Here is a 9,497-nt window from a genome sequence, read left to right as displayed (position 1 = left end):
TCCAAATTGTAATGGGAGCCATTAAAAGGTTTTAGGGGATGGGAAGTGTCATTGCCCAATCCATATTTTGAAAGGACGCTACATCATATGAAAAAGACTGAAGAGGGGGCAAGAGTGTTTGTGGAGGTCAGTTTAAAGGCCATTTCAGTAAAACAAGTGTGAGATATTGGTGACTTAAATGAGCATAGTGACTGGAATTATTGAGAGGTAGCTGGATTAGAAAGTCAGAACTGAAAGTGCTTTTAGGGATCATCACTGTCTTAGTCATTTTGGGTTGCTATAACATAGACAGTTCATCCCGAGGCAGAATTCCTCTCCAGCTATGATCCTGTGAAATTAAACAAGTTGTGTACTTCCAAAATACAATGACCAGACAGATATAGGATAATACCCATTTCAAAAGGGAGAAATGGAAAAGAAGAAAAGGATAATGGGCCCCAAATAAATCCAAACCTAACAGGGCAAGCAACATTAAAACTTAAGGCTTGAGAATAACATTCTTTGACTTAATGCTCTACCCTGGGGACGCATTGGGGTGGTAGTCTCACCTCTGTGGCTCTCCTAGGCTAGAGTCACATGCCCAAGGCTGTCTCAGGCTGGGGTTGTGACCCCTAGGCTCTGGGTGGCCCCATTCCCACAGCTCCCCGGGGCACAGCTCCCACCACAGCAATTTGTGGGCCGGGCCTCACCCCAAGGCACTGGGCAGGGGCATCCTGGCCTGCCTGATCCAGAGAAGTGACTCTGTCCTTTGAAACTACTCTGCCAGGAGCACTTGCACTCCAGGCCTGTGGTGGAAATGGCAGCCATGATGATCTCTGAATTGCTTTGAGGAAGTCATTTTCCCTTTTTTTGAAGAACAGTGCCTGGCTTCTGTTAAGATGGCTGATTAGGTCCTTGGTTCAAGTCCATACTAATCTCCTTATCAAATGGCCGATGGGCCACACCCATAGCGTTCTCTTCTAAATATGCTTTCTCATTTTTTACAATATGGTTAGGCTGAGAATCTTTCAAATCTTTAACTTCTGGTTAGTTTGTGCTTAATAATTTTATCTAAAAATCATTCTCTCTTCTCATATTTTACTATAAGCAGTAAGGAGGAACCGAGAAACTTCAACACTTTGCTTAGAAATCTCCTCAGCTAAATATTCAGTTTCATCCCTTGCAAGTTATACCTTCCACCAAACAGTAGAGCACCTACATAATTCACCCAAAGTCTTTACCACTTTATAATAAGGATCACCTTTTCTCCACTGTCCAATAACATGTTCCTCATTTCTATCTGAGACCTCATCAAAATGGCCTTCACTACCTATATTTTTACCAACATTCTATTCATGATTGCTTGGGTCTTCTCTAAGAACTCAGAAGCTTTCTCTACAGTTCTCCTCTTTTCTTGTTGAGAGCTCACTGGAGTCTACGTTAAAGGCCATGCATGGCAATCTAAGCTCTAAGCTTTTACCCTCATGCATCTTGAAACTCTTCCAGATTCTACCCATTACTCAATTCTAAAGCTGCTAACACATTTTTAAATATTTGTTATAGCAGCACCCTACCTTTTGGTATTAAGTTATATCTTAGTCCATTTAGGCTGATATAAGAAAAATACCATATACTGGATAGCTTAAACAATAAACATTTATTTCTTATAGTTCTGAAGGTTACAAAATCCAAGATCAAGGCATGGCCAAATTTGGTGTCTAGAAAAGGCAAAACTATGGAAATAGTAGAAAGATCAGTGGTTGCCAGAGGTTTGGAGAGAGAGCAGGATGGAATGAACTGATGGAAGTGACTTTTAGGGTAGTGAAAATACTTTGGATAATACTGTAATGGTGGACACGTCTTTATACATTTGTGCAACTCACAGAATGTACAACACAAAGAGTAAATCCTAATGTAAACGATGGACCTTAGTTAATAACAAAATATCAGTACTGGTTACTACTATAGCAAATGTACTATACTAATAAATGATATTAACAATGAAAACTGTGGGAGAGGGGAGGGAGTGTAAAGGAACTCTGCAATTACCACTCAATATATTTTTTATAAACCTGAAACTGCTCTAAAACATAAATCAACATCATTACAATCTTTCCATTTCTGCTAACATCATAATAATTCTATTTGGCCAGCTAATAGTGAGTCCTAACTACTTAAAGTAAGAGCATAATGAAATAAAAATATTAAAAGTAAATGAAGTATGCCTATGACAGGCTAATCACATTGACATCTTGCACAAATTTAGAATTAAAGATGCGGCATTCTACTTTTAGACCAAGAAAAATTCAATCTTGACAAAGCTGTCAGCTTCGAAAAGATAACCCATAGAAACAGTAAATGGTTGATCTCATTACTTTGAGGTTCGCACAACAAAATATCCTACAAATGCTTTTCTGGCCCCTCACAATGTGAGAATGACACTTTATTAGTAAACAATGTCATCGCTTCTCAATTAAAATAAGTCATTAGAAGAAAGCTGACCTAAGCAGAGCTTGAAATTTTTATTCAGTAAAACTTTGTTCAGTCATCAAAAGGCACTTAACTTTCAACCACGTACTATCTATGGCCAACTTGATAGAGAAAAAGCAAAGCTTTTTAGAAAATAATGCTCTAGGATCTTGGCTGTGAGACTATTGAGATGGGTAGACAGTGTTTGCAATCCAAAAATTGAGATAATTAAGTTTTTTGTTATTTTCATTGTGTTTTGTTTTTACATGTGCTGCATGCACCTGTTTGATGCATGTCATATAGAAAGGATGGGATAGAAGATTTTAAATTATTCTAGTCTATTTTGGCCATCTGTGACACACCTACTTACTTATAAATTGTGTTTTCTTCTACAAACTGTAGCGAATTTATTTCCAGATAAATCTTCAATCATGCCAAAAATTAAGTGAGGGCCTATCAAACTAAAACACATGAGTAGGAACGACTGCATCTAGGTTATCAGATAAATATTATTGGATATCCATGAGCAAGAAATTGCACCCATGTATAGGTAGAAAGCTAAAAAAGCATGGGTACATTTTAAAAAGAACAAATGTTTTGTGTTAAGTGTGGTATATGAGAAGGAAGTATGTTAAAAGAGAGCAGGAAAGTTATCTAAGAATATAAAATTTGAAATTTATCATAATTTGCAGTCTAATTCATGTTTTTAAGCCAGAAAACAGAAAGCATGATAAGTTCTGTTTTAGAATAGCATGTGGATTGAATTTCAGAATGTAAAAATCAGAAGCGGTGAGCATCATCAGGAGGGGAACACATTAGTTTATGTGAAAGGTAATGAGGACACAAAATAAGGTTCAGATGATGAGGATGTAGAGAAAAGAATCATTTAAAAACAGAATATAAAATGTACAACATGGAACAGATGTCATGGACCTGGGCTGAGACAAAGGCAGCAGGCATCCTGCCCAAAGAGTCAGAAATAAAGCATGTGTGTGTCGTACAGCAACGCAAACAACAGGATGAAAAGTCCTCAGAAATGGTAGTTGAATGTCGTTTAAAATGTAGGCAGCTATCAGAGTATATAGCCACTTAAAATAGTTTTTAAATAAATACTGTCATTTTATAATCCGAAATATCTCTTATACTTATAAACCAACCTGAGATGATCTAAAAACATATTACAAGGGTCCTGCAATAGCAAGAAACAAAACCAAAAAAAGAAAAAAAGGAAAGGAAAGAAAGAAACAATGAACAAGAACATGGAAATCTAAAAGTGATTCTCAAATCTCACAGTTACACACTTATATCCACTTATAATTTTGTCAGATTCAACATCATTCTAGACTATCCATACACTTTCTTAATCTATTTAAATTTCTTACTTTCCACTCCAACAAACCTCCAACATTTCATCCTTGTATTTACTTTAAGATAACTTTACTTCCTATTTCACTGAAAAAAAAAATGAGACTAACAATTACTCAAGCACCTAAAAATATTCCATTAACTCCCATTTAAAGAGCTTTCTCTTGACCCCATATCTCCTCATAGCTACTACATTTTCTTCTCGTTACAGAACAGAAAATTCTGAGTTGCCTGTACCTATTGTCATCAATTTCTCCCTCTCTCTCTTGAATCCACTTGAGTCAGGCTTATTTTCCCTACCACTACTCCAAAACTGCTATTGTCACAGACGCTACTAACCCTGTATTATCAGCCCAAAGGTCAATTCTTAGTTCTCATCCTACCTGGCCCATCAGCAACTTCCAAAACAATAGATCACTCTCTCCTTAAAACACTTCCTTCTCTTGGCTTCTAATAACTCACTGCACTTGTCAATTTCTCTCTGCCTCACTGGCTAATACTGGTCAAAGCCCCATTATTTCTTTTATGGATTATTGCAACAGCCTCGAAACTGGTCTTTCTACTTTCATCTATGTTCCTCTAGTATCTGTTCTAAAACAGACAGAGTGATTATTCTAATATGTAATTCAGATCATATTATTTTTAGCTCAAAACTTCCCGTGATTCCAAACCTAACTCAGAATAAATACCAAAGTCCTCTCACCAGCCATTTATATGGCCACATAGCCTACAACCAGCCCCTTACTCATTCTACAAAACCTTGTCATTCTACAAAACCACCAGGTACTCTCCCAGCTCAAAGAATTATCCTTGTTCCAACCTTTGCCTAGAATTCTCTTCCCACAGATATCTTCATTCTTCATTCTTAGAGTAAACTTTACTCAAACAGCACTGTCTCAGGAAACATCCTATCGACATTCCCTATCCCTTTCACTGCCTCATTTATCTATAATATTTTTCTTCTAATATACTCTACAATTTATTGGTCTCATTTATTTTCTCTGACTCCTCACCAGAATGCCAACTTATGGAGGGCAGCGAATGTTGTAGTGTTCAGTGTTGAATCCACAGGACAAAGTTTCATTTCTAAAACTTAGGATATTTTATAAATAGCCATTGATGAACACATTATAAATATTTTAGTATTTCGTATAAAATATGGTCAGGCTGAATACTAGAGATAAGGACTAGTAGTAGGGAGAAGAAAGGGTGAAAAGGAGTTTTACTGTCCCAAAGCAACAGCAGAGAAGAGGATGCCCCAAACCACCTGGGAACTGTGCCGCCTCCTTCAATGCTCAGCCCCAGGTCTGGATAACAGGAATATTTCTAGTAACTGTTCATTCCAAAAAATTGCATTTTGACAACTTAATTGTATTTTAAATTCATTTTCTCCTCAGGTTAATATAAGACCTGATGCCTGCTTTGTATAAATTTTACAGCTTTATAAACCAAAGGACAGGCTGAATACCTTATCCAGAATTCCGCAAGTCAATGATTAAACTAGAAATATAAATTATGGCTTCCACATTTCTAGAGTTTTAAATCACTAAATGTTACTTTATAAGACATATATATATATAATACTTCATAGCCACAAAGTATTTTCCTCAAAGAATAATGGCATAAAGTTTTTGATAATATTACTTCTATATTGTGACTCACAGCCAGAAAAAAATCTGATCTCTAGGCCAAGAGAAGAATCCGTTTTCATGCCAAATTATAGCCATTTACAAGGATGAATTCACATATAACATATGGCCCAAGTCCTACTGATTTTGCTTATGACAATTAAGTTTCTAAAGTGTTAGATGTTAAAACATCTTGTTCCCATTTGTGCTAGCTTAGTTATCCCCATTAACATTAATAGGAATTCTAGAATGCATTCAGAAAATATGTAGTATTTCATAGAATTTTATTACTAATTATGTTATAGCCATCTATGATATTTCTAGTCATATTTACTAAAATGTCACACAAGCATAGTTTCCCTAAGAAAAATTTCAAGTGATCATCAAAGGGCTGCGGCATATTTTAAATAGAATTACTATTGTGACATGATTAACTTTTTATTCTTGAGAGTTAAAAGCATCATCAGTCATTTCTTTTGCATCTAGGCCAGGATATCATTACTATATATCACCTAAATGAAGGCTAAGGAGCAGTACAATAAGATGTAAATACCCCTCCTTTTATGGCTCACCATCTTTAAAATGTATACCCAAGAGGAATGTCTGGCTTCTGGTCTTTAATTTATTCAACTATTTCAGAGGCTGTCAAATAACCTGGAGATAACAATTGCTCTTATGTTTACCAGTTCATTGCTAAGGGTTTTATAAAATGGATCTTTGTAGTTTTAAAATTAGGCCTTTAGTAACAGAAGTCTTCTTTGTACTTTTTGTGTACATAATGCATAAAAGCTGTGGTCCTACAGTCACAGCAGTTAAGAAAACATGGTAAATATAAAATAACGAAGCTAGAGGAAACCTAATCAGGTGCTTCTTTGTCTGATTTTCTTTCCTGCAGAGTGTAAAAAGTAGGGCTCTCAGGTACATGTGGGTTGGGAAAGTAATTTTCTCTTATTTCCTGGAAAGTTCAAATTATTTTCTATCCATTCTGCCATCTCTAGTGTCAAAAATAGGGGAACATAACCATCTCTTTCTAATTATTTTTATTCTGACTCATACTCTCTACTTTCTATTGGAACCATAATTCAACAATCTAGTAAGTATGTTACTTTTTGACTTTTATATCTTTTTTTGACTTGTTTCTTAATATTTTCTTTTGTTTTCATTGAGGTCAAAAAGGAAGAATCAATAAAACCTGTAACAAATAAGCCATAAAGAAGCACACTGCACTATTTATTGGACTAGTTTTATTCTAACACAGCATATCAGCTGAATGTTAAAAATGTTAAATTGTCTGTAACAGAACAAAGTAAGTTACTAACAGTCTCGTTTATCCTGCAAAGAAACTTGAAAGTCTCCTGTGTGTGTACCTGTGTATGTCTAGCCCCCCATATACATACATATGTCTAAGTGTGCATGCATGTGTGTGTAGCCAATGGACCACATGTCAATTTTAAATATTTTAGGTTTTATAAACATTGATCATTTTAACTAAGATGAATATAGTTTTCTATCTTTTCCCATTTTCTCTCATTAAAAGTCAGCTGAGATTAAATAAAATCTTTGGGCTTACACTTACTACCAATAACACCATTTTCTTCACATGCTCTGAACAAAGATTGTTGTTTCCATAGTATGACAGTTTCTGTTTGAGGTTTCCTCCATTCACCATGATGAGGACAAAAAAACAAAAATGTTATCTCGTGTTTCTACTATATTAAAAGTTTTTATTTACCTTGAGACCTAAAACAAGCTATTTCCTACTTCATTAATTCATTTATTTAAAGTATTCGTTTTTCCACTGGACATTTATTAAGTGCCTAGTTAAGGCATTAGCTTCGAGTTTACAGTTTAGTAAAAAAAAAAAGAAAGAAAGAAAGAAAGAAAATGCATTGCCGTAAGTGCCATAAGAAAGATATGAGTAGGTGCCATGTGAAAACAAAGGGATGAAATGATTCTGCCTAGGTAAATTAAGGAATGCTATACATGTGGTAACATAGGTTAGATTTGAGAGGTGGAGATTTCATAGGTTGCTTTTCCTCTCTCAAATATGATGTGAATATGCCTTTATACTTCAAAATTACCTGGAGGCATTTAAGAACATAACACCTAAGACAACTGCAGATTGATCTATGTGGGTGGAATATGAGGTAGCTAGAAGGGTATGGCAAAAAACAAACTCATTAAGAACTGAGGAAACAAATTATTAAGAAATTTTTATGCCATATAAAAGCTTTTGGACTCTACTATGTTGGTAATAGGTTGTGAATAAAAGTGGCCTGGTTAAATTGTAATTGTCAAAAGAGTACCCTGTGGAGCTATGCCAGGTGAACCTGTTAGGAGTTCTTCCAGACACCATTTTTTCAGGATGAGGACAATGATTAACCCAATGAAATGATTCTAATGATGGCATCAGGTGGTTATTTTCGAATGAGACATTCATGGCGACCTAAAAATCTGAATTAAATGGGAGAATCCATAGAGTATTAGAGTTTAAAAGGAATACATCGATTATTTATTTATACTCTGCCTTATATACCAGAAGATGTTACAATGGTTTAGAGAAATATATACACTCAAATAAGAGTGTTAAAGACAAAGAAGTTAAAGTAAAGAGTAAAGGAAGGTCAAAATGTAGGGTGAAATTAGAGAGAATAAATCATATATATCCAGGCAATAAAACAAGGCACACTTTCTTAATATATTTTATTTAAACATTAATTTATTCAAATTTGATTGTCTGCTTTTCAGAAAATAAAAAGATTTGTTTAAACCCAGTAGATTTAAAAACAAATACATAAAGATCTGAATAGTAAAATAAATAATAAGAAAAGTTCAGGATAATAATAATAAAATGAAAAGAAAAAAGGTAAAATATTTGTTAAGCACTATTTGATGCTGACCTTATTACAGGAACATGCTGATGATTCTTACCATTCTTACATGCTTTGATTCATTCTCTACATTGCTGTCCTTGGCCACATTATAGTGGAGAATTTTTATTTTATAAACTGTCTGTAATATGTTTAAATTAAATTTACTAAGCCAATATTAAAATTCACATTAATGTTTATTCTTAGTAGAATATTAAGTCATGAAATACTAAATTTGGAAGAGATCATAATCATAGTTTCACATACTCCTTCTACACCTGAGAAATCAGAATCCCAGTGATGAGAAGTGATACGTGCAAAGCCTTACGATTATTGCCAAGCTTACCGAACCTGACGTTACAGTCTAAGCACTGAGCTAAGTGTACACTGTTTACATTTGGATGCCTCTGGCTTTAGTAAAAGGAGTTATATAGTATTTTTTGCCTAACATGACTTTTTACTTGATCTATGTTATTTTTTAAACATATATGAATGGATGATTATATACTACTTCATCAATATACAGTGTGCAGATATTCATGTGGAACATAATTTGAAAAAGCAGAAATACTAACTTAGGAATATAAAGGTAGCATAAAAGAGAAAAGGACAAGAATAAAAGAGTTTTCAACAAAACTTGGGAAACTAAGAATACATAAATTGGTACCCTTAGGCCTGTCTTTCCATGTTAAGAGAAAGATCACTGGAAGGCATGTAAGGCAGATTATGATACCTGCTTTGACATGACTTATCATAAGCAAGATGAAGGCAATCACTGAAGATCAAGGAGAAATGCCAGTGTAGGTATGAATAGTAGATTAGAAATTATTCAGCATTTTTCTAACTAAAAAGCCCATGTTACAGTGAGACCAGTTAACAAGGGTCAAATATCAAAAGGCATTAGATATTTGAATATTGAAATAGCCACCATGCCCAAAAGCCTCTTACTAAGCATTTAAGGTAATCTACAACAAGGTAAAACACATTTGTAAGCAATTTATAAGCTGCAATACAGGTCCTATAAAATTTCTAACAAAAGAATGATGATAAACTATATAATATCTCAATATTCTTATAAGATACAAAAGTGCAATTAATATATTTTACAAACTGTTTGTTGTTTTATTTTTTGTGGAAGCAAAAAAATGTTTTCAGGATTTCATAGGTTCTCTAGAAACCTGTGCTT

This window comes from Pteropus medius, unplaced genomic scaffold (assembly GCF_902729225.1).
Source record: "Pteropus medius unplaced genomic scaffold, Ma_sr-lr_union100, whole genome shotgun sequence".
NCBI classification, from domain to species: domain Eukaryota; kingdom Metazoa; phylum Chordata; class Mammalia; order Chiroptera; family Pteropodidae; genus Pteropus; species Pteropus medius.
This window is presented reverse-complemented; position numbering follows the sequence as displayed.